The sequence below is a fragment of the Catharus ustulatus genome, chromosome 11 (assembly GCF_009819885.2).
Source record: "Catharus ustulatus isolate bCatUst1 chromosome 11, bCatUst1.pri.v2, whole genome shotgun sequence".
NCBI classification, from domain to species: domain Eukaryota; kingdom Metazoa; phylum Chordata; class Aves; order Passeriformes; family Turdidae; genus Catharus; species Catharus ustulatus.
The window spans coordinates 14,164,983-14,191,044 of record NC_046231.1 but is presented as its reverse complement, the minus strand read 5'-3'; the positions used below and the strand labels follow the sequence as shown (position 1 = coordinate 14,191,044).

At 46.6% G+C, this 26,062-nt stretch overlaps 1 long non-coding RNA gene across 1 annotated transcript in view; it reads left to right on the top strand.

The window, feature by feature from the left end:
- The window catches only part of LOC117001376, a 39,250-nt gene that overhangs the window by 5,486 nt on the left and 7,702 nt on the right, over window positions 1-26,062 (top strand). Inside the window, exons 4-6 of the long non-coding RNA XR_004419030.1 lie at window positions 2,946-3,066; window positions 4,001-4,130; window positions 13,730-13,920. This is a non-coding gene — a long non-coding RNA (uncharacterized LOC117001376). The remainder of the gene's footprint in view (window positions 1-2,945; window positions 3,067-4,000; window positions 4,131-13,729; window positions 13,921-26,062) is intronic.

The window sequence follows — 26,062 nt, the reverse complement described above, 5'->3', positions numbered from 1 at the left end:
TTCTGTCCCTGCAGGGGGATTGGGCTGATTTCTTAGTCCTGCTTCTTTTCCCCAGCTCTGGGAGGCTGATCTGTGGAGGCTTCAGGGAAGTGGAACTATGGGGTAGGGAAGAGCTTCTCTCCAGGGCTGGAGGGTAGGGGAAGCTGCTAGACTGGGATGTGGGGGTATGGAGAGTAGAAACTATGTGGAAATGAGCATTGTGGGCATGATGGACAGACTTCATTTCAAGTGAAATGAAATTGCAGTTAGAAAATTGGAACAAATAATCCAGTTACTCTCAAAACCCAGTAATAAATCACTGAAATCCAGATTAATGTATTATCCTCCATTAGATTTCTCTCTTGATAAATAGTTATTTCCAGGTCTAAATCCTAGTTCTTGCTGCAGCATGTCCTGGTGTCCATAAGACAGTGCTGTGCTCTCATGTTTTGTATAAGAACAAAAGGAAACAGCAGCCTTGTGGATTGTGTATAGTGCTGTAACTGCTTTGAGAATAAAGGAATGGAGTTGCTGGGTTGCTTGTGGATGTGGATAAAACTTGAGGGAAAGGAAATGGTTGTCTTTGTGTAGGCAATGCCTTATTGTATAAAGCGAGTCCACACACACACACAAAAAAAAAAAAAAAAAAAGTGGAACAGAAGGAAGCAGGAGGGAATATGATCAGAGAATTTGCTTAAGGTCAGGATGCAAATAATTTTAGTTTAGGGCTTTCAGCTGACTCCCTCTGCCTTCCAGAAGATGTCTCTTCCCCAAGTCTCCAAAAATAAGAAGTGGGCAAATGCATCTGTTCCTTGGTCCAATTTGCTAGAAAGGGAGGGGACATTATTTCTACTCCAAAGCAGTGCTTAGTAAATGCTGTCCATGTTTGAGTCTTGTCAGTGCTTGAAACCAGCTTTCTGGGGTTTTCTTCTTGCCATTTCTTGTACACCCACTTTGTGTGACACAAAGAGAGGTGGTTGTCAGGCTGCTGGTTGGAAAATTAATGACCTGTTTACCTGTGCTCCTTGTAGAGGATGCTAGAGAAGAACTGCCACTAGGATAAAATGTGAAGTGGCCCTGCTTTCCCATATGTTGCATTTCTGTTTCAGATTTGCTTTAATGGTTTCATGCTTTTGTTTATGCTGTTACAACTTCTAATGCCTATAGGAAACCTTGAATTTGGATGTTACTAAAGGAAAATTAGGACCCTCATTCTCCATGGAGAAATGCTCTCGTGCAGTGTGGTAATTTCACGCCTGGAAGGAGTCATATTTGTTGGATAATTTTTGTAACTTGACCAAATTAGCCTTGAGAAACTCTAGTTCTTAATCAGTCTTGAACTCTCTGCTCCATTAGTTACAAACATCAGCAGAAACATTCTTGCACAAAGGGTGGACACTTGGTTTGCAAAGCAGGAAGATGCTCTGATTTTGTCTGCAATTGAGGCAGCAGTGTCCCTGGGTTTGAGGTTGTTCACAACACTGAGTCCTTAATAGGGCAGACTCAAAATCACATCAGGTCAGCTGCTCTTGAAAAATTAAGCAGCCAAGTGATGTTCACCTTCCTTCTGTACTCACAAAAAGATTCTTTTGGTGGGAACTGAATTCCTGAGAATATTCCAAAGGGTTATAAAAGACAGCTTGGATATTAATAAGGACTTGGTTAATAATTACAGTAAATAGGGTGCAATAGTCATGGCAGAGGGGGTTAGAGGGAAAGGTAAGAAATGCCAGCAGACTCTCATGTGTCTTTGTGGCCCATGGGAAACAAGGTGGGGAGACCTCAGCCTGGAGACACCAGTGTTAAACTTCTGAGTAGGTCTCCTCAGTGACCCAGCAGAGTTTATCAATGTTCACTCTATTACTTATCCCATAAACCATGATCAGCTCCCACACACAGGCACAGAGATGTGCACATCTGTATCTGAGTATACAAAGGTACCTAGTGAATGCTCCCTTTTAGTTTGGTGATATAATCACATAAAATCCGTTTGCACTTCTCAACAGGTGAGAGAACTGTATGCAGTTCTTGGCCCCTCATTCAGGAAAGACACTGAGGAGCTGGAGCAAGTCCAGAGAAGGGCAGTGAAGGGACTAGAGCCAAGTCAAACCAATGTAAAGCTGAAGCCATGAGTGTATGCTTCTTTCCATCCCCTTGGTGTAATTCCTTCTATCAGACTGGACACTCACCTGTGCTGCTCTCACCAACCTGCCCTTGGGCACCTGCCATGTGGAGGGCAGCTCAAACTCTGCCTGGAGCCTTGAGAGACATGGCTGGTCCCAGCTAGAACAGGTTCCAAACCTGCTCTTTCTCATCTCCTGTGTGGAGCACAGATCCAGCCCAGCAACGGGGTCAGGGCAATTCCTCCTTCCCACCCACAAATGTCCCTTTGGTGACTGGAGCTCACTTGACTGGAGATCCCTGGTGCTGGGGCTCTATCAGGGACATCTCTGTGCTCTTCTGTGGAGGGATCTGTGAGGCCAGACAAATGCTAATTAAAAAGAGAGCACTGAAACTTGGACCCATTCCTGTGCAGTTCAGTCTTGGCACTGCTCTGCTTTCTTGCCTCCCTCGGACCCACCCAGCAGTGACATCTCCATGTTGTGAGTATTGTACAAGGATGGAGTTGGGGGAGTTGTGATAACTCCTCCCCACCCTCTACAAAGGTCACCAGCTCAATCCAGTGAAACTAAAGAAGAAACAAATGCCCAAAGAGCAGAAATCCCCAAACATGTCACATCAAATCACGGAGAAGCCAATGGGACAGAGCCACGTGGTTACAGCATGTGCATTCTGCTCTATATCATTAATTTACTGGTGTTAAATATTTCAGCAGGTAACTTCCAGGGCTTCCAGAACTGTCCTAGTGGCTGTGATCACAAATTATTCATCACTGGCCCTTGAACAAGAAAAGCCTTTTTGAACAAGGGCATTTCTGAGTCTCTTGCCTTTTTTTTGCCTTTCAGCTGACTCCCTCTGCCTTCCAGAAGATGTCTCTCACCATCAAGCAGAGACTGCCATCACTCAGGAGATGAATCTGCCCCAGGTTGTCCAGCTTCAAGACAAGAGCAAGACCTCCATCACAAGGTAGCCTTTCCCTGCCCTTTTCCTTGCTGTTTGATGTGACATTTGAAGAGGGGGTGTGTTTGTGACAGACTTCCCTCCAGCTCATTAAAATACCTCAGTGTCCAGGTCCTGCTGTCATTTCAAACTGCTGCTGGTGGTGGAGTTCCTTCTGCTGGGGGAAAGGCAAAACATCTTTCCCTCATGAGACACTGGACTTCTGATTTGTGCTAAGTCAACACGAATAACCTCTGCTGCAGCTGGTGGGGTTTGCTGGAGTGTAATTGCTGTCCCTAATGAGAGAAGGCTGGGGCAGAACATAAGAGAATGAACTTGCCATTTTCCATTCTTCTGCTGAAATAGCCACCTCTTGCTTTAGTGTGGTCACTGACAAATGCTTAGGGTTAAAGGATTCCCTCCACAGTGGCAGCTTTGGCCTTTGAAGGCTGAGGGCCTGTGGTGATTACTCCTGATTTAACAAAACTAATTGCATTAATGCTTTGGGTTGGAACAATGTGTGGGACCCTGATGGGATGTTAGATTTTGCAGGCTGCCAGATGTACAGGGAACTCGCCCTGGGCAGAGGGGAGTGGATGTGCTTTATCTGGATCACTGTTTGCTGAGGGCTGTGTTTAAGGCTGCTTTTCTTAGAGGGCTGCTCAGCTTAAAGTCCCAGTGGGTAGATCACTGAGGCTGTTGAAATTGTCAGCAAGAGAGATGCAACAAACTGGTTAAGGATTGCCCTGGATAGCACAGGAGGCTGGGAATGCCTCACACAGATCACAGATAGCTGGCAGTGTGCTGCAGCCCCTCACTTCAGCCAGTTATGACTCCTGTGGAGATGCAGGAGACCTAGCTGTGTGTTTTGAGTGCAGCTGGAGAGGGGAGACAAAAGCAGGGAGGGGTTTTGTCAAAGTAATGTCTCTCCTCATAGGCATTTGCTGTTGTATCATTCCAGACATGCCTCTACAATGTCATTAAATAAACACCAAAAACAGATTACATGAAAGCAGCCATTTTAAGCTCATTGAAAAAGGAGATACCAACTCCAGTCTTACTCAAGTTGCCCAGAACTGCTGAGAAAAGAGGTGAGCCTTATCCCCATCCAGCATTTACCTCATTTGTCTTTTTCCTAACTGCTGTGTTACTTTCTTTTTGCCCTTCCCTTCTCTGGTATGGTTCCTTTCTTGCTGGTGTCTAAGCATCAAATAAAAAGAAATATTCCACTTGTGTGGAACTCTATCTCAGAGTAAAGATCATCCCAAAATTGTTTCCCATGGAACCTGAGGTAAGTTCTGAGGTTTTGCTCCAGGAGTACTCAGGGCTCTGTCAGTCAGAGCACACGGCTCTGCTAGAGGTAAGTGTTGATTTTGGAGAAGGAAACTGGAGAAATACCTGCCAAAAGAGCAGCTTGGCTTGAACCTGCTCAGTGTGGTCCAGCAGCTTTTGATCAGCCCTGGGCAGAGCTGAAGAGCCACTGTTTGCCCAGTGTGGGCTGAGCAGATACATTCACCTAGAATCTGTACTTCACTGGGGATCAGAGCAGAATCTTCCTGCCAGCACCTAAACCTTTCCCTGCTCTCTCTTGCCTCTCCAGTTCTCAGCAGCTGGCCTGGATCACAGCTCACTTCAGCCTTGTCCATCAGAGGTGGTGTTTCAGAATTACACCCCTGGTGAGGTCTGTGAAGCGCCAGTGGTTCTGAGGAACAGGGACAAGGTAAGTGCTGGCACATGGAGATTTAACACTGTGCTGGAAGAGGAGACTTCCCAGGGGGTTCTCCCCTGATTTTGGCCATATGTTGGTGGTATCTAAACCAAAGGACCTTTTCTAGCCCTTTTCTTTCCCTTGAAAGGCCTGGATTGATGGGAATGTTTTTGGGTGTACAGTTTTTACTTGCCCTCATGCTTTACCTTGAGTGTGCACCATGTCCTGTGCTTCCTTGGTTAATCTTGGTTCCTGGCAGGAATCTCTGCCTCTCTAAGCTTATTTAGCTGCCTCTGTGCAACCTGCACTTAAAGCTCAGGTGTTGAGTCTTGTCTACACTTTATGCTAGAATTAGTTATAATTAGTGGTATTGGCACTGCAGGAAATGTGTTTTGAAACAGCCCTGGAATTGGGCTGATTTAGCAGAAGCAGTGGGAGGTCTTTAGGTGCCATTTCAGGCTCCAGCTAAGCTTAATTCACTTCTGCTCAGGTTTTCCAAAAGCAAGGTAATGTTCTGCTTTCCCTTTGGAGAACCACAGTACCTCCAGAGCAATGTGTTCTTGAAGGTCTCTACCTTCGCTTGAAAAAACTGTGATTGTTTTGCAATTTCCCAAGAAAGTTGAGAAGGGAAAAGTTGAAAAATGTCAGCAGTTGTGTTCCACTGTAAAGAGGAAAACTGAGACCTTTTGAATTTCAGTCAGGGGAACATTTTCTCAAATGACACTTGTGCCAAGAGCGAGCTGGTGGGAAGAGACAAGAGAGAGGAAAGGAGCAGAGTTCAATCTTTTCTCCCAAAGCACTTTCTTAGACACAAGCATTTTTTCTCTTGATAAATAACAGTAAAATATAGTGGAAGTAGAGAAAGGCCAGAAAAAGAACAGTGTAATTAGAGGTGGTGTTGTGTAAAGCAGAGCAAGATGTGTGCATGAGAGAAAGTCAGGATGGGAAGATGGAAGAGTGATAGGAGCAGGAGAATTAACCCCTTCCCAAATCTACCTGTTGGGAGAAACAAACAAGTGGCCAAAAAAAAGCTGTTGGGGCATATGACAGGTGGAAGAACAACAAGAGAAGTCCAAATGTATCCTGGGATAACAGGTTTCAACAGGGACATGGCTGCAAAGGGGAAACCCTTTGGCAAGCAAGGATGCAGTTCTGGTCCCTCCCTTATTCCTGGAGAGTACTGCATCATTCCTGGTCTGGCATTTAGCTTGGGTGTATTGGAAAGGTGCAGGACGATTCCATTGGAGGGGTCCATGCTGATTCTGGCACTTCTGCTGATTCAAATGTGCCTCAGTTTCTCTGTTCCCACTGAACTTTTTGGCTTCAACTGCTCCAGTATCCATGCAGCACATGAAAATGTTTGTCTTTGCTAAGTACAAGCCAACAGACAAACAGTGAATTTGCTCTACTCATGCTTCTTTAAGTGGAAAAGGACATCTGCATTAACATTTCTGCCACTCTCAGTAAAAAATAATGAACTTGTACAGCTGCATCTTGGGATTTTTATGTCCTGAAAAGGGGCATATAAATGTGAGCTGTTAATTTTTTTTTCCCAAAATAATTAATTTTGAAGCTAGTAAGACCTCAGTCATTGCACAGCACTGGTATAAAAGTATAATCAGCTCTGAGGAAAATACTTGGCATATTTAAGTGTATAAAGACAGATTATAATATCAAGAGAAATTATTGTATTCTAATTTTGTTGGCTTTTAGTAATGTCCTGGAGAAAAGCAACATTGTGTTCTGTCTCCAAGGTTTCTCACCAGATTTCCAGATTCCTCTGAGTCACACTCACTTAGACTGTGTAGTAACCTGAGGTGGTCTGCTCCATAAAAATCCAGCTAACAGCCAGGTGTATTCCAAACAGAGGCTCTGTAACCACTCAAATACAGAAGTTTTTCACCTGTTTGCTGTCAAATTGCTTTTCTGTCTTCTGGCTGCTCCTCACCACCCTCAGAGACATCCTCAGTGATTTTGCTGGAGGTCTTAGCCATGTGTGTTCATCTTCCAGGGGTCTTGGTGACCAAAATGTTTACCTTCAATGTGAAATTAGCCCCTGGAACTCATTGCCCTAGAATGTTGTTGTAGCAGATGGAGTTTGGAGAGTTCAGGACTGCCTTGGCTATGGATTATTAGGCTTGAATGGGTGGTACAGAACAAGTCTCCATTTTTTCCCAAACCTCATGGGAGTTTGTTGTGTATTAGTGAAGCTGCCTGTCAGTCAAAATCATTTGTTTTAGACTTTGTGAGATGTGATTTGGTGCTCAGGGATTGATGTCTGTGTGCTGGAAAATGCCTTTCTGCTGTGTGTGTGTGTTCCAGAGGGCAGAACCTGGCAGCAGGGTGCCTGCAGGGCCCCCTGGGTGCAGGGAGGAATGCCCAGCAGTCCAGCTTGCCTGCACTGGCAGCTGCCTGGCCACAATCACCAGGCATCAAGAGCCCCTGGGGAGCCAAGATTGGCTTTTAGTAATGAAACCACACTGTGAGTCAGTGCTGGTCATGTTTCTCCAGGCAGAAAATGCCTTTGAAGCCCATAATTGATAGGCACAGCCTGGGGTGTCATGTGGTTTTCCATCACTTTGGCAAGTTGACTGCTCTCATCTTCTGCCTCAACCTTTCCTGGTAATTTTTTGTGCTTCTCCCTTGCTTCTTTACAACCTATTTAAATTCCCTGTGCTATCTCCTTGTTTTGGGGGTTGTCTCTCTGTCTTGCTCTTCTTTTTGCTCTTCAGTTTCTTTTACTCCCAGTAAGGCCACAGTGTCTGCTCTCCTTCTCTTGCTGGTCTGCCCACACGACTGTATCCTCACAGCTGGACTACCCCACTCAAACTTGGTGTGTTAGAAGGGAATGTGTTCCTTCTCCCAGGATAACAAGTGCTGTTTTACCTTCAGTAGCACGTTCCCCCTCTGGAACACAGATCCATGGCCATGTGCAGGCAGAAGCAAGCAGGCTCTTTAGGCTTGTAGAATATGTGGATGACTTGCTTCAGGTGCTCTCTCTCCATCCTACTGCAGGTGTCTGACCTGCTTGGCACTTCCTTCCCACCAGGCACTGCCCTACTGCCTCTGGCTGATCTGCTTTGCCCAGGCAGATGGGATTCACTTCCCTGCCTCACCCTGGACTGAAGCAAAGGTGATGTGTTTTCACACCTGCTGTTCCCAGCCTTGCAGCCGTGCTGCCCCTGAGCCACCTGCCTGCCCAGGACCCAGCTGTGAGGCCAGGGGAGAGGGGGTGCTGTGCCCATGGCAGGGAGCCAGCCTGGCACAGGCACACTGAGCTCTGCATGCCCTTAGTCAGCAGGAGGGTGGTGAGCTGCAGGTGACTTGGACACCTGCCTGGAAGAGCTCTTGCAGAGCAGGTACAACCTGAGGGCTGTGGCTGTGCCTTCATGTGTGTCACTGGCTGCTCTGGCAGCTCACAACTGCTCTGTGCCAAACATGCTGTGCTTTTGCCTCAGGCTCTGCACATCAGTGCTGAGGCCCTGCTAAGTCTAATCTCAGTGCTGTTATCTAGAGGCTTGTTATTACAGAGGATTTAAGATATGGAAGAAAGGGAAACAGAGAGGCAGGCTGACTCTTTCCACCAGCATCCTGCTATCTCTTAGCACCATTCTTCACCTGAATCGTTTGGAGAGGCAAAGATGGGGGGAGCTCTGAGCCAGCTGATGTTTCTACACCAAGGCAAAGATGCAGGAGCTCTTTGGGTGCAGCTGTTTTCCCATCCTGCCTTTGCTGTTTAGTTTTACACATTGTCCTATCCTCAGGCAGCATGGATGTAGAAACCTAAAGAGGAAATGCCCTGTGTTCCTTGTTCCTTAGGAGGGACTGAGGAATTTTTAATATGGTTAAAATTTAGAGTAAGAGTTATACTGGCCTAGGGCAGTTCTCTGTACTACCCAAGCGGCACTAAAGCTTAATATCACTGAGGTAGGCTTTGCAAAGTACACTGCTGCCTTTAAAATGTCATTTAGTGGTATGAATTAGTGCTCATTTTCAGGGTGAAAGAGGTAAATTGATACCCGTGAAGGGCAAAGTGCTGCACTTGGAATTGAGAGGCAGCAGAGCAACATGTGAATATCACCACAGATACAAGTAGGGTGAGATAACCCACAAGGGCACCTAATGTCCCATATGCTGTCCCTTGTCTTGCCCTTGAACTGGTGAGTGCATGGCACAGGGAGCTCTGCCAGCGAGAGGTTCTCTGCACAGCTTCACTGACACCCCCAGCAGATTCACTGAACTGGGCTTTGGGCTCCTTGCAGGGGTTTTGTAGGGCATCAGGAGAGGGTTGTGTGCTGCTCAGCAAGGAGCACGTGAGGATTTTTACCACAGAATCAGAATTTTGTGCAAATTGAACACTTTGTTTTGTACTTGATGGAGTGCGAGTCAGCGAAGTACCGAAGTGCTGTAGCTCAGCTAGAAACACATCGATAGCACGGGCAGGAGGTGGAGAGCACCTTGAAACCCTTAGCAAAGCGGCAGGCATTGAGAAATGCTTCTGAAAAGCCACTTGCATTGGGCTTGAAGTTGCTGGCATGCAGAATATCTGTGTTTTGGTTGTGGAAGGCTTAGGAGTGTTTCTTTGAACAGCTTCTGCATCTCAGCTGCTCCATGATCCACTGGGTTTATGGATGACACAGTGACCTGGGCTGCAGGTACAAACCCCTGTCAGGGTTCAGGATGTTTCAGCTGGTTTATATCATTCTCTTGATTTGAATCTGCTCTTCCCTGGGGCAAATCTGACTTCAGTGAAGTCACTCCTGATTCAAGGCAAAACTGTGGCTGAGCCCTAAATAAAAGGGCCACGTGAGTTGCTAGTGGCTGAAATGCCACGTGCCATGTTGCCCTTTCTTGACAAATGAGCAGTTTCCTATCATCTTGCAGCCATTTGGGAATGTATCACACATTTGGACTGTCAGAAAGTAAATAAAGAGCTGACATGTCTCTTTGTTTATTGGCACTTGCATTATAAATATGAAATGCTAATGTTTCTGCTGGGCAACGTTTCCAATTAGTTCCTCTTGCTGCTTCTGATTAACACATTCCTGTTTTATGGCTGCAGTTGCCAGAGTGGGTCTTCTCATGCCACCCTGTGTTCCCTGGTGTCCTTGCATTGTGGTCTGACTGTCTCTGCCTAATTGGAAACAATTATGGAATTGACTGGCAAATACCCAACAGACAGGAATATTTACATTTGTGTGTCCTTCAGGCTTATTAATAGATTATCTGAAAGGAAGAAGGAAGCAGGAAGCACATAAAATCAAAGCACAGCTTATTCTGTTCTGTCCTCTTGCTCTTTTCACTGTAGGAAGACAGCATTTTGCAGGCAATACAAGCTCAATCTGTAAGGTTTGCAAAATTCATTCCTGATGCTCACTGGAGACTGAAATATTGCTCACTGATTAATAGGAAAGATGACAGGACGATGAGTTACTGCATTACTGAAATTAATTCCTTTAAAATTCAGTCTAGTCCTCTTAGATGTTTTGTAGCACACAGAAGTTATTCCAAACAGACTTTTAAGATGACTCTTGCAGGGAGAAAAGGACAGAAGATGAAAGCAAATGAATGTGCAGAATGAACCTGGAGAACAGGGATGGTTTCAAAGATTCCCATGAATTGGTAGCTGAGGGGACAGAAGCAGGGGTACCCCTTCTCCTGTGGAGCTCTCCTCATCCTTCAGTCTCTCCTCTTTTTTAATGGCCCTTTTTTCCAGCCTATATGATATCATGGTTTCAGCATGGAGCTTTCCCTGCTTGACTTACTATATTCCTCATGCTACAAGAATCTTTTCATTGCAAGTTGGCTGCTGCAAGGAATTCAGTGAAGGATTTGGGATTGGTTCTGCAGGATAACTGACATCTGAGTCTGGTGTACTGGGCAGGCATTAAGGTTGATGTGATGTGTTAATGTTGGCCTCAGAGCCATGCTGGGTTAATGGCTGGACTAACAGTCTTCAAGGTCTTTTCCGAATGAAACAATTCTATAATTCAAGGAAATGACATCTGAGACAAGCAGTTGGTTTAGTTTCAGTGGCTAATAATTTGAATGCCAAGGGTGGTATTTGGAAGGCCAGACCTTGTGACTTTTTGCTTATCAAAGGGCAATAAGAGCAGAGGAATCATCCTGCAGTCATCTGTATTTTCCTTGAAATTGAGAGAAGGGTTGTTTGAAGGCAAAAGTTATATTTCCATGAAAATCTGCAGCCTGAAGCTGTGTCTGAATAATCCCTAAGCATAGAAGTGATGCAAGCTTTTGCTCACTCAGGCTTATTTAAAAACCTGTTTTTAAACAGTCTGCTAAGGGTTTGCAAAGTAAAAGTGAGATTTTAAATTCGTTTTGGCTGTACCCCTGGGTTTTGTCCCAGAGTTAATGTCCTGGTTACACAGGCCAGTGCTGCAGTGAATTTGCAGTCCTCTTCTCCCAAGGGAGGGCAGTTCAGCTTTCTGAAGCTGAGTGAACCATGATTTCACAGCAGCAGAGACAGCCAGCCTCTGCCCAGCACACCCCTCTCTGCTTGGATTTCTCTGTTTTTGGCCTGACACTGCATCCACTTTGGTGCAGAGTCCCACTTTGGGGGATCACAGTGGGGTTGAAGGGTCAGCACCCTCTGAAATGCTCTGGGTCAAGCCTTGCTCTGGCTGCAGCATCCCTGGGAAGGGGGTTCAGCACCCAATGTGCATGGCTGTGAATGGTGAGAGGCAGCATTCTCAAGGTCAGGGCTGTCTCTGAGGGGCCAAATGCTCGTGGCTCTTGCCTTGCCTTGGCACACACGGAGAAGTTCCCTCCCCTGCAGTCCCAGTGCCCACCATGGGCAGCAGAGCAAGGAATGGCTGCCTGTGCTGGCTTTTGGAGGAATTTATTCCTTGGGTTCTTATTTATCTTGATGCTGATCCACTCGCTTCTTAGCAATGACAATTACTTGAAAATTCCTTTTTACTTCCCTCAGATACCTCCAGTTGTTGAGGTTTCTTTTCTCTTTATCCCTGAACTGATCTGAACTCCTTGCATCCTCCTCAGCCTACCTGGCATCTGGAAGGGAGAGATAAGTGAATAGAAGGTGCCAAGGCTTAAAACGACACACAGCTTTCAATTGGAATTACAATGCCTTTGTTACAGTAGTGTGGCCAAAATAACAACAACCAAAAGAAAGGGAAATAGCATTCTCCATTTGCTAATGCAGTTTCTAAGGATCTGAGCCCATCTGGGACGTGAAGTGCTCAGATAATAGGTGCTTTAAATTCCCATAGGCTGCCGTAGCTTTTATTTTAGAGGGCTTAGGCTGCAAGATTGAGTGCAAAATTGCTAATTCAGAAAGACTTGCTGAAGATGAAACGCTCTCCTGAAATGTGATCTTCAGTCCTGTAGGTCGTTTGCTGCTGTTTCCTTCCTGGTATTTTACCTTCCAAATAGGAGAAGCAAAAGCACTTCTGCAATTTCGAGTGTGAATATTTGAGATGTACCATCTTTTGGATGTGACTGCAGCTGTTAGGGTGATTTTTAAACCCCTGCTGAGCAGATGGTTGGTAGGCACTGGGTGTTAAGTTTGGGTTAAAGCAATAGCTGTGTGTCTGTGCCTCTTCTGGCAGCCTTTCCAGGTCCCTTTCCAGGTTTGGAGAGGATGGGTTTGGGATCGAGAGGCCCCAACCGTGTAAGAATCTGAATCAGTTCTGGTTAAGGGAGTTTGCTGCTGTGTGCAATTCCTAAATCAAATTGTCTGCTTGCTGCTTCAACAATGATAAAAATATCAAACGAGTTGAAAGCACTGAGGAGAAAAGATCAGGCCAGCAAGTGAGTGATAAGAGGCAGAGCTTTTATCAACTCATCGATTCAGGAGCTGCTGGAGGCAATGGCTCCTGGCCCTACAGCAGCAGCTCTACCACTGATTTTGGCAGGGACAAGATGATGCTGCCAGCACAGCAATGCCATGTCGTGCATCTGGTGATTGATCTGCTCATCCATACAGTGAAATGGTTTTGGTGATTTGATTCACCTTCCTACTGCTAAATGCCAGACAGCTGGAGAAGAGGGCTGTCTGGCTGTTTCCTGAACAAGCCACTGACTGGGAATAGCAGGGTTTAGTTTGCTCTGGTAGGGATGCCTGAGGGTTTCATGTTTGCAGTTCCATCCCTCCCTTGTCCATATAGGCACCTAGTCACTCCTAGAGACCGTGGCAGAGAGAGGTGATTAAGGCATCAACCATACAGAAGAGGCAGCAGAGTTATTGCTGTGTCCCCTGCAGCTGGGGTGAGATGTAAAGGGAGACTGAGATTCTCCCATGGGAAGAACTCTCTCTAAGTCCAGGGCAGAGCTGCAACAGGGTGCTGAGGGCAGGGCTGAAATTCTTACTGATTTAAGTACTTGTCAGACATTGGCAAGAGTATTTTGGCATTAGGGCTGAGTCAGTTCAGTGTAGGCAGAGGCTTTTTAAGGGTGTGTGTCCCCAGCCTTGTCCCTATGATGTTGTGGGAAGAGATGGGAAATGCACATGTACCCCACACTCACCTAGCATTAAAGCAGTTACCATCTCCAGCTTGGCAGGTATTTCACCAAAAGTCCTTTTGAAAACAGAGCACCCCTTGCCAAGCTCCACCAGCATTGCTGCATTGCTGGGACTGGAGTTAGTGTTGTGGCACAGCTGAATTCTCAGTGGTGCCTTTGGTAGTCTGCAGTAGTGGTCAAAGCAGATTCTATTATTGCTGCAATCCACTACTTGAAATTACTCTGTTTTGGTGCCTCAGAATCAAAGTAGCAGATAATTTTGCCACGTTCTGATGTGAAAGCAGGTGAATCAATAGAACTGTTCCTTCTTTGCAAGTTAACAGCCCTGTCCAAGTCATCCTACTGAAATGAAAGGTCATTGACGTACAAAGTACTATTAATTATTGAACGCTACTCTTAGGGTCATAGAACACAGCAGTTTTTCTTCTGCTCTGGGGATGATACTTAAATGTCCCATGCTGAGACTTTCTTTTTCTGCAGGATTATTTCCACCAGCTCCTCTGCATCACTGACAGGGAAGAGTTCATTGTGCCAATTCGTGCCATTGGTGCCCGAGCCATCCTGGACTTCCCTGGCCAGCTGGAGTTCTGGCAGTGCCCGGTCAAGTACAGCACTGAGAAAACTCTGCTGGTTCGAAACCTCGCAGCTCATTACCAGCTGAGCACCCAGAGGTGAGGCAGCCCAGCTTTTGTTGTGCAAAACACCTTTGGGTGATAACAGAGCTGGTAAAGAGCAACAAAAGGAACCAGAGCACTGGAGCTGCTGCTCTGCAGCCCTGGCTGAAAATGGGCAGGACATGTGGGGTTTGCTGCTGCTTCTGATGTTTTAGACAGGATGCAACCTTTGAGCTTTCTCTGTCCCAGGTTTCCTGGAGAGTGCTAGAACATGTTAGTAGCTGGCTTACACCCTCCTGAGCACAAGCAGCTTCTGAAATTATTTCTCACCACTGGCAGCCAAATAGACCTGTTCTAAAGGCACGTGGCTTTCAGTGGTCCTCTCATGAGATGCCCCATGTGAGCTGTATTATGGACAGCCTGTGCTGTTCCTGTTAGTTAAAGTTGATCTAATTTCCCTTGTCATTTGAGGGCATCAGTCATCTCTTCTGTTTCATGGTGAACCTTTGAAAGGCAGTTTAAGTTTCAAACAGATGATTTAAATTTTTGAACAGAAGCAGCATTTTTATTCTAATTAAGTCATCCCTGCTTTCACTCAGATTTCTTAAGTACTCTGAAGTTCTTGTGTTTCTACTTTTTTATTTTGTTTTGTTTTGCATTAAGTATTTGTCAAAATGTCATCATGAATTCTTCAGTGGGAATTTTCTTAAAGATTGAACTCCTCTAATGCCTGTTCATCTACCATCTGCCCATTGGTATATGCACAGGTATATAGGAAATGTGAGATATTTGGGGAATATATGAAAAACAGTTGGGCTGATTTAGAAGGTAGAATCATAGAATAACTTTTGTTGGAAGGAGCCTCTGGAGATCACCTGAGCAAACACACTGCTCAAAACAAGACCAGTGTCTGGGGCTTACAAGGTACCTTTGGGAGATCTGGACCTGTAAAAGTTTAGATGTTGTACAAGAAAGCAAACATACAAAAGGACATAGTTTAAAAAGCAGAAGAAAACAAGCTATTAAAAAACCATCAAACCTTATCTTTTCTGCCTGTCGGGAGGAGTAGTGATTCATGGAAAGGGTAGATCTAATGGGATGAGAATTATCTTAAGGAACAGCTCGTAATTAATGGATGAGAGGCCAAAGTTTAGCCTGCCAGCTCCATCTCTTGGCAGTGGTTTTCATTTGGCTATTACAGTACGTCAGGGATGTCTCCTTAGCAGCTCTTCTTATCTGTGGGCTCAGGGAACAGATCATGATGTTGGCTGAAGCTCAGAGGAGTTAAGTTCAACCATGGAACTTGTCTTTGAGTCTTGGAAAGCCAGGTCTCTGTGAGGGGCAATGAGTTCATGCTACAGCAGTAGGAGAGGTGTCTGGTGGGTACAGCCTGGGGTGGGATGTAGGAGATGCAGGGGCTGATTGGCACTCAGTTTCTCAGACCTGAGAACCAAGTCCTGAACTTGGCTGCACCCTATTCTGATATGTTCTTTCTCGGGCATCCTCTGAATTCACCCCCTGGAGCATTACTCTCATCCTGCCATCTGAGGGCAGGAATATGTGGACAAGGAGCAGGAGTAGGCAGGGAATGGCATGGGACACAACACTCAAGTATGGCCAGGAATTTCCCTTAACTTCCCCCATAGTTTCTTTGTTCTGGCAAAATTTCTGTCAAAAGAATAGGAAAAATAACTCTGCATCTTTCCCACACAGGCAGTGATCCCCTCAAGCCCCTTGGGAGACCTCCAGCCATCCTGGCACCACTGTCAGGGCAGATGCAGGAGTAGAGTCATCCAGCTCTGGGGCTGTGGGGCTTTGGCTTTCCTCCCCTCTCTGCAAAGTCTCAGGTCCAGCACAGAAACAGGGCTGGTCCACAGCTTCTGCACTAGCCAGTAGTGATGTTCTCACTAGTGGTAATGGGAACAGGTCAGGCCTAATTGCAGCAATAGCTCCTTAATGAGCAGAAACTGCAGCATTTTCATCAGCTGTCACTACTGACATGTATAAAGTTCAGCTTGCCCACGGCTCCAGTTGTTCTCATTATTTTTGTGTGTGTTGCTCTAATCATCACCAAACTCCACAGAACATGTTTTTAAGGTGAAAAATTGACCACCAGCAAAGCACTAAGACCAAGAACTTTTGTTTTGTCCGTGGGAGTGTAAAAGAGCCCAAAGCCCAGCAGCTACTGGGCAGAAGTGTGTTTCACTTGAGCTCTCCCTAAGCATTAAAGCACTGAGTTTTGTGTCTCAGCCAAGAACTGTTTACCTGGTGACAAATCCTAATTGCTCCTGCTAAATCCAAAGTGCACCAAAACATCTTCATGATTATTTCCAGCACATTGCATGGAGCTTGTCTGGTGGGCCAAGCAAACAGTTACCAGCTTGGATGACATCCCAGAGTCCCAGATTGCATCATTGGTGAATACACAGAAACCTCCTGTTCATCTCCCTTAATGTGTTCCTGTTAATGGTGCTTCATTTAGCCAGGATTGAATTCTTCAGGTTGTAAATGGGATCCTCCTTTTGGGTTTTGTTTCCATGTCACTGTATTGTTCTAATCCGAATTTGCACTCATTCAGAGTTTTAATTGTGGCTCCTCTTAGGGCAGCTTTCATTGAAATGCTGATAAAATATGCCCTTTCTCAGGCTAAAATTGAATGTTTTCAATGTAAAAAAACCCCAAATGACCACAATGCAAATTAAACAATAATTATTGTTTGGTCTTCAGGACTTTTATTCTCCCTGATTCCTAGGCTGTAATCTCACAGGACAGATAGTGCCCTGACTTTGTCATCCCTTAAGGTGATGTTTCTATGTGGCAGGTAAAGAGATACTCCTCAGGCAGTCAGTGTCAAGTTGTGCATGCAAATAGGTCTTAACCCTCTCTGTGCTCTTCACAAACCATCCTCAGATGCAATTGATGGCAGTTGGACTCTTGAGCTTCATTGCAGAGAACTGGGAGAAAACACTGAGTGGGAAAAAAGCCTGGCATCACTTCTGATAAAAATGAGACATGAGATCACAGGAAAAATTAAGGCATATTTTTAAATGGCTGATTAGGGAGCTGATGTGGAGCTCTTCAGTCACCTGTGGAATGGCAGTGAGTTTGATGGGATGTGTTAGAATCACTGGGGCTTGGGGAAGAGGAGTTACTACAGGACTGGGTGTGTTTAACTGGCAGCAAGGGAAGCTGTAGTAGAGGCTACACAGCATTGCAAATGGGCCAAGGGGAGTTGTCAGCTTGTTAGTGAGTGCTCAGCTGCTGTGCAGAGCAGCATGGGGCTGCCAGCTGAATATAAACGTGTTGTGATGCTGAATTCCTTCCTGCAGTTAAAACCGATGCTGGGTTTGGCTGAATCAGCTTCCTTTGGTATGTGAGGCCATCTGGCTTGGTGGTGTGTTAGTGATCGATGTACACACGCAGGAAACTCCCAGCCCTGGCTGATTATTGCTGTTTGAGGCTGAACAAGGAACTTTAGTATGGATGTGCCAGCACCTGTAAACACGGCAGCTACCCACCAGGGTAAAGCATCTGAGAAAACTACTGCCTTGCTCTGATCTCATCTGTGCTTTTGTGTAGATGTTGCAGAAAACAACCACCTTTACATAGCTCTGTTCTTTCTCCTCAAGAACCCCCTTCCTACCAAGGATCGTCTGTCATCTGTCTGATATGGCCATCAGTGGCTTCCAGAAACTTGTTTGAGAAATGAAATGAAAATCCTATTGATTTAGTCTCTAGATCAAGCCTTTTCCTTTCTTTCTTTTTTTTTCCCTTTGTAAATCCCCCGATGGACATAGATAGGCAGCAGGGTTTAACTGAGGTTTAGCTCTTGTCGCCTTGCATTTTATATTCCTGAGATCACTCAAACAAGTTCCTGAGTGCTTTCCATTTATATTGACTTCAGCCAGAAAGGAGGATGTTCAATACTTGCCTGAGCAACTCTCTACCACATTAGGTATTTATCTAGTCACCCCTGAGTTATGCAGGATACCAGGGTGGGAATAGCAAAACCCTTTTTGGGGTGAAATTTGCCTCGTGTGAGTGTTTGAGGGGGTTCTGATGCTGCTGTGAGCAGCATTAAGTTACTATTGAGCTAAATTCATAGCAGCAGACCCTGAGCTGCTGTTGGCCACCACTGTATTGTCCATCTTCACACAACTCTCCCTTCATCCAGACAGATTGGTAGGAGCTTCTAAGTGCTCAGAGTTGGGGAAACCTTCTGCTTCCCAAGGAGCAGCCTCTTTTGACTCCAGAGCTTCATTGTGGTGTGCCAACTGATGTAATATTTTCCATTTGTGTTTGGTACTGGCAGCTGGTAGGAATTTGTTGTATCCTGTGAGTTTTAAAAGATCTTGTTTCCTGTGTTACTTTAATGTGTAAGATAGATTGATGCTGCAGTTATTGCAAGATCTAGCTTTGCCTTGGACTATCAGGAATTTAGAACTTTGCAGAGAGATTTTTCTTTCTGCTGGCTGCAGGTGGCTGTTGCTTCTTCTGCTTTTTCTTCACTTGTGAGAATTCCCAGCAGCATGGCTGTTTTCTGTTGAACTTCTGTGTCCTTGTGTGTTTCCTTCGAAGTGAGTTGAGGGAGTCAGTTATCATAGGCAAAAAAAAAAAGGTGTAAATAGCAGTTTGTACAATTATATGTTGATTTTGTGTCTTAATAGTTGCAGCATTGCCAAAGATGCAGGATTGGTACCTAATGCTTTATCCAGTTGATTGGTTATAGGCTTTTATAGTTCCAATTAATTAGCTTGATGGGTGAGCCTAATTGGTCTCTAAAGTGCTCATTTCTGTCAAAACAGCTCATAGGTAACAACTGCTTCCTGCCTTTGTTCCCCTTGTCTAGAGCTGTTTGTAATAATGATTTTTATACTGTTTTAGATAAGGTTATTCTGCTGCTTGCAAACAGAGTATGGCCTTTGCCCTCTCACCAGGGCTCTGTTTCAAGACAGATAGTCTGTCATTCTGAGGGTACATGAAGGGGAACAAGTTTGTGCTTTGTTTGCTTGAGGTTTTTTTGCACAGCTTTATAGCTCCACAGCTACTTAACACTCCTCCTGACAAAATCCCTGCTAAAGCAACCTGCAGAGTTGACTGCATGAGCACAGACAGGGGGTTGTGTACTAGGAGGGTTGTTTGGAAGTTAAAACTTTCCTTTGGGCTGTTTTGTTCATCCCCACATATGCACAGAAACAGATTTCCTGTGAGCCCACACAGCCCATTTTTAGCACATGCAGGATTTCTGGAAGAATGTGGCTTCCATCTCTTTGCAGGTCATCCTTGACCACAGCTTTCCCACTCCATCATCCCTGGAGATTACTAATATGTTCTTAAGTGTTGTTACCTCTGGATGTGTTTCAGGGCAGAACTGCCCATTCATTAGATTCCTTTCCTTGTGGATCAATCAGCATCTGCTGAGAAGCAGAGCAGCTTGAAGGGTGATTGATTTATTAAGTGGTATATTGAGTCTGTCTTTGCTTTCATTCTAATGGTCTGGCAATGTTTTCCCCATGGGCCAAAAGCAATGTTTCAGCCAGGCAGGTACCTCAAGTGTATCATTACTGTAGCAGCAATAAAGATTAAAAATGGCCCGTGGCACCCTGGCCATGCAGCAGCACTGTCTTTCATCACCCCATGGTTTTGGTGTCCTTTCCGGTATTTTCTGGAAGGCTCCTTCATGTTGGGCAGAACAAAGCTCCCAGATATTCCTGTGCTGGAGTCTTTCATCCAGCAACACACACAGATCTTCCTTAGCACAGTGCAGAGGAGATAATGGGGAGTACTTGGCTGCACAGTGAGGAGCCAGATTGAAAATGAGTTGACTTTTACCATGCCAGAGAGCTGTCTGAAGAGCCACAACCAGTCCTGTACCCCCTGCTGGCTGCTCATGGCTTTCCCACTTCATGCCCATCAGTTTTTATGTGATTCCTCACAATGCCTTTGGCTAGAGATCCTCCTCTTGGAATGTGCTGCCTGGGTTCAGTGGGTGCTTGGCTGAGGCCTGGGCCATGTTGGGAACTTCTGATCATTAACACCAGCAATGCTGATGATGAGGAGGCTCTGAGGTTTGTTGTAACCTGGGAATGACTCAGCTGTGCTCATAGAAGAGCTGACAGCAAGGCCCAGTCTTCTAAAAAGCTGGGCAAATGAAATTGGACTTGCTTTCTGTAACAGCCAAATATTCCAAATTTTACTGTCATGCACTCCTAAAAAAGATTTAAATCCAAATTCAGCAAAAAGGGAGTGATGGGGATAAAGGAAGAATCATCTCAGAAGATGAAACACAGCAAGGGCTGTTTTATTCCTAGTCTGTCTAATCAATCCGGCTACCAGCTTTCAAATATTTAGAGCAGTAGTTGATGAAGGAAAGCACCAGCTGTTGAATCCTAGGAAAATGTATTTCATAAGCCCTGAAATTTATTTTGAAATCTTGTTCAAGGGTTTGCTCATCCAATCACTGAGATATACTTTCAGGCTAAACAAAATTTGTCTTTCTATTTAAGAACACTTTGTGCTGCTCTGAACCAGACTGATCATGTAGTATTAGAAGAATCCAGAGAGATGTTTTAGCTTTTCTGTAAATTCCCCCTCAGTCTTTTTACAGGCCCCACAGAGGATGACCCAGGGCTCAGTTTCTTCACTTCCAGGCAGTGAAAAGTGATCACAGTGTGTAAGATACCTGTGTCCATAGTCATGCAGCTGGATGATAGGATAAAACACGGTGGTGTTTCTGCTGTGCCAGAGCCTTGTTCAGGACTGCACAACACAAGAGACATCTACTCTGCTGTTGTATGAGAAAATCTGGCTTTGAATTTCAAATCCAGGCATTGCTTTGCTCAGGTTATAGAAAGAGCTGTGTCCTGCCATTTGTAGGAAATGTATCCAGAGAATGTAAGGATGAAAGAATTGACAGCATGTAATAAGATCATGTTGTGTAAATAATGATAGGGCAGATCCATCTAGATTCAGTAAATGTGCTTTCATGGCAGCAGAGCATCCCAAGCTGCACACTGTGGACATTACCCTGTCAAGTGAAATGCCTCGTGCTGAATTGCTGTACAGAGATTTATTTTTTAAACATATGTATTAAACAACCAAGAGTCTTAAATGAAATGTCATATTTAATTTGGCACCCAAGACATGAAGCCTGCATCTGCCCTCAGCCAACCCCAACAGCTCCACTCTGTGTGTCAGTTCCTCTGCCTGGCAGAAAGATCTGCAGCATCCTCCCGACTCCCTGACATCTGTGCCTGCTCTCCTTTTTGAGGGGGTATAGATGCAGCATGTGCCAACCACTTCCCTGTGTGGTACAAGGTGCTCTGGCAAAGCCTCCAGCCTTCACCAGAGCCCTTGGTGCCTGCAGCCAGGAGTGCTGGGATGGCTGCAGCCCCAGCTCCTGCCCAGGAGCACAGCAGTCAGGGATGTTTAGCAAAGCATGCAGAGATAGGCAGAGCATCTGCTTCCTCCCTCCTGGGCTCTGGAGTTGGTGTTTTCCTGGGCTGGAGGCTTTAGTCTCATCTTTTTTCTAATAGCTTCTGATGACTTTATCTTCCAAGTATCAGTCCAGTTGCTCTCTGAGCCTCTATAGCCTGCCCCAGCAGTGTACCCCAAAGGATGGGATATCCCCTGGAAGAGTGCTACTACAATTTTGTCATTTCTGACTGATAACATTTTCAGGCCCTTGAGTTCCTGTTTGATGACAAATCATGACAAATTTTTCCTTATTCCAATATCTCAGGCCACTCATGCTTTTGCAAACCTCATCTATCTACCTACCTACCTACCTACCTTCTCTTCAATTTCTGTTAAGAAATCCCATTCAGTCTTCATATAGAAGCTGCTCTCTACTTTTAAACTTTCAACCCTTCTTGATTTAATTTGAAATACTTCAACTTGGTTTTTGAGATCAGAACAATACCAAATATTTCAAGACTGATGTGGCCATGGGTTTAGACAGGGAGATGATGCATTTTGATGCACTTCATTTTGTAGTGGTTTGTCATCTTGAATGTTGTAGAGCATTGGGTCGTGTTTCCTTGCCTGTGTCCCCTCCTGCCATGGGCTGTCACTTCACTTGTTCTTCTGGGTCCCCCTTTTCTGCCCACATGCCCCCAGGCATCCTTCCTTGTCCAGCAGCAAAGGATCAGGAGAGACAGGAACGCCTGCAGGAGACCCTGGGCAAGCTGTGGCTCCTCTGAGTCACCTGAATGACTTTGATGCAGAATTCCCAGTGATCTGAGTGGGCCACCTGAGCTATCTGAAATATCTCACTGTAAATACTGTCACCTTGGGGACAAATCTCTACAAACATAGCCAGGATTAGTGCTTAAGGTGGTATCTGGGACATCCTCACACAGCTGTAGGGATGTGATAAATTTACTGATCCATGAAATGCTCAATCAGCTAGAAGCTGTGACACTTTTCTTCTGGTCATCCACAGCCAGAGTTATGTCACAGCAAATGTATTTTGGTATTCAGAAGAGGAGGATTGATTGAAACTGAGGTGAGTTTGAAAGATGCATTTCAGTGAGATACCCTACCCAAGGGTAAACCTAACATATGCCTTCAGGGAATATCAGTCCTTTTAAATGGTTTAGGTTAAACCATCCCAGATATCAGGGTATGTGAACCTGGGCTTCAGGGTAATGGAGCTCAGCACTCCCTATTCCAGTTCTATCTACGCTCCAGCTGAGGATTACAGTAAATTCACGAATACAAGCCGCACTGAGTATAAGCTGCATCTCTGGGTGTTGGCAAATATTTCGGTTTTTGTCCATAGATAAGCCGCACCCGAATATAAGCTGCTCTGTCGTTCGCAGCGAGGACCCGCGTGCAATTAGTAACAGAGCCACGGCAGGGCGGGGTTTACTGGCTGAGCTAAGGCTGTGCAGGCTTGGCCCGCTAGGGGCCGCTGACGGGGCCAGGTGGCCCAGCCCGGTGCTGCCGCTCGGGGCCGGCCGCCGCTGCCACTGGGCTCGGTCACCCCGGGTCGGCGCTGCCCCACGGTGGCAGGCAGGGACAGAGCTTTCCCCGCTCCTACGGCAGTGGCGGCGGGCGGGGACGGAGCTTTCCCGCGCCCGTGGCGCCGGCGGCGGGCGCGGACAAAGCACCCCGCCTCCTCCCCGAGCCGCAGCAATGGCGGCGCGGGGCTCCCGCCGGCTCCCCGAGACGCGGCAATGGCGGTGCGCACTTCCCCCCCCCTCCCCGGGCCGCGGCAATGGCTGCGCAGGGCTCCCGTCGGCTCCCGGAGCCGCGGCAATGGCGGCGCCCCCCCCCGTCGGCTCCCCGGGCCGCGGCAATGGCGGCGCCCCCCCCCCCCCTCCTCCCCTGGGCTGCAGCAGAGGAGGAAAGAGAGCTCTCCCGCCTCTCTCCCCGCCCCCCGTGCTGCCTGCAGGGAGCCAGGGCAACACGGTAACACTGTAACAATTGCGAAATGCCGGCTTTTACTGGCCGGTGCTTGGCTCGGCACTCTGGCTGGCACGTCTGGGGTTGTAAATGTCAGAAAATTATTAATATATTAGCCGCACCCGACTATTAGCCGCACTTCCGGGTTTCCACCAAAATTTTTGTCAAATTGCTGCGGCTTGTATTCGTGAAATTACTGTATGTTTTGGGGAAGAAGAGTTGATTGCAATGACTGGATTTCCTCAGAGAGGAAGCCACTAAACCACTGAGGTCCAGAGATGATGTCAGACAAGATGTCAGGCTCCATTCCAGTGTTGTACAGGCAGGGGCCTTTGCTGGCACAGATGGTTGAGGCCATCCTGCTGTAGCATGCTACATTGCCCTGCACTCTCCTGGTTTTCAGCACAATAAGGAATTTCTAGCTTCTTTAGAGGCTGGGGAAGGTTTGGAGGTGGAGGGTTCTGAAGGGAAGGAAGGGCCACACAGGATTGGGAAGTGCACTTGGCACAGGCATCATGGGTATTCATGGTGGTGAGAGATGGGGCTGTTTCTTCCAAGGATGTGTTTGGGAAAGCTTTGAAATTCCCATTTCAGGCAGTAGAGAAACACTTACAGCCCAGGGGGATGTACTGGAAATGACACTGAAAAGCTTGGGTGATTTAGGGAGTCTTGTGTGACTTTTCAGATTTGGATGGATGTGTGTTTGTAAGAGTTAGTCTGAACCCAGAGCTGATCAGGAAACTGCCTCAAACTGCAGCACTTTTTAAGGGCTTCTGAGCAAATAAAGTTCAACGTAATTAGGTCAGAAATGCCTTGCAGGCCAAATCTAGTTTTCCACTGTTCTCTATTTAATTACACAGTGTCTGACTTCCATGTAAGCTCAGTGTGTTGAAAGAAAATCTCACAGCCTTTGCTGAATACTTCCCTGGACCATTCTTCTTCCATTTCTTCCCACCTGCCTGTCTCAGCCTGGACTCTGAGTGACCCTCCTTCACCTCAGAAACAGCCAGGTTTCCCCACAGCTGAGTTTGACCAGATATTGTTTTCCCCTCTTAAATTTGCTTTCGTGCCAGTTTGTGTCCTAGACTTTGACCAGGACGTTCTCCTGTACTTACAGTCTTAGGGAGGGCCATAGCTCCAAGGCCACTGTCCTGCTGTCAGAGCTTGGAGCAGAGAAGTCTTTAAGAGGAGGCAGTGCAGGACCTTGCACTAGGATCATAAGAAGGTCTGTCCAGGAATTTGCTCTCCTTCCTGCAGGACTTTCTGGGACATCATGGTGGAATTACTGTCTGTTGATGGAGGTTGAGTCAAGGGTCACTCATCCCAGAGGTGGAAGCCCTCCCCATGCCCGGCACTGCAGGTCAGCCATGGAGAGACATTTCCGATCGCGCTCCGCAGGGAGCAGCCACAGCGAGTATTTTTGGTGCTGGTGACAGCGTTAGCCTGAGGCTCTGTCTGTATGCAGCTGGTAATGTCCATGACTGTATTTCCTCTCTAATTGTATTTGAATCGGGCTGGGTGATGATCACTGTGCTGCTTATACTGCACTCCCTCAATTCACTCCATATGGAGCTTCCACTTCTCCTCCCAGTTGTCACCTGCTGGTTCTTCTTGGCCAGGGGACTGGACCGTGAAGGGGGAGCAGTGACCTGCCAGCTCAGAAGCAACTGCTCTGTAGCAGTGCTTCCTTCTCATCTCTTGGTTGTGATCTTAAACACTGAAGTAATTTCTGCTGCAGCTACCAAGCAAGGGGGAGCTGGTGGAAGTCAGTGCAGGGAATGGGGCAGAGTGTGCTTATGTCTGCAGGTCCAAAAAGGAAGGAACAAAGAGTGATGCTGGTAACCCCCTGCCTTCCCAGGGAAGTCCTGCAGTGGGTGCTCCTTGATCTTTACCTTCCATGTGCAGCTCAGTGCCAGACAGTCCAGTTGAGGTGGCTGGTGGATTCTCCTTCAGTTGTGGCAGTGGCTTTGGGCCCTCTCTTGAGGGCTGCTGACTTTGAAAACCTCTCCTGAGCTTCTAAGTGTGGAGAAAAGCTACCTGCTGTGTCAGTGAACAGCAAGTGATCCTCTGAACCATTTGGGACCCTGTGGCTCAGAGTCAGCCCCTTGCTGAGGAGCTGCTGCTGCTCCTCCCCGAGTGCTTTGCTGCTCCTGCATTTCCACTCCTCTCTGCAAACATGTGGTTTATTGAACAGCCTGCTGGGTTTGTCTCTCCTGTGGCTGCAGGCAGTATCCCAGGCTGTGTCAGCAGGACAAGGACAAGTTGTCTGATTTTCTGAAGGAGTGCAGAGTGGCCACCACTTGCCAGGAACATTCTGCTCTTCTCACCCGCACCCTCCAGAGGGTGAGGGCAAAGTTGCAAGAAGACCCCATGCTGTTCTATGATGGCATTTTCTGCCTTGAGCCAAAGGTAAGGGATGGCTGAGAACCTCCCTTCCTGCTTCTCCTCCTCCTCTTCCTCCTCATCTCTGAATGAGGTCACTTGACAGATCCCTGTCTCAGCTGGCTTTGTGTGCCAAGAGAGAAGTCATCAGGATTCTGGTGAGGCCAGAGAGCTGGCTGCAGAAAGCATTTCTGCCCTGTGGGCTCCTGGCAGGGACGGGAGCCTGACAAAGCTGAGCTCTGCTGCAAGGGCTCAACATCGAGGGCACTCTGTGTGTGTCCTTGCAGTGTCCAGATTAATCAGTTATTGTAGGTAAGGACACATCTCTACACATGGTGTTGAGGGACTAACAGAGGGTGTTGGAGTACTGTCAGTTCACATCCTGACCTGAAGCATGTACTGGTTTTCT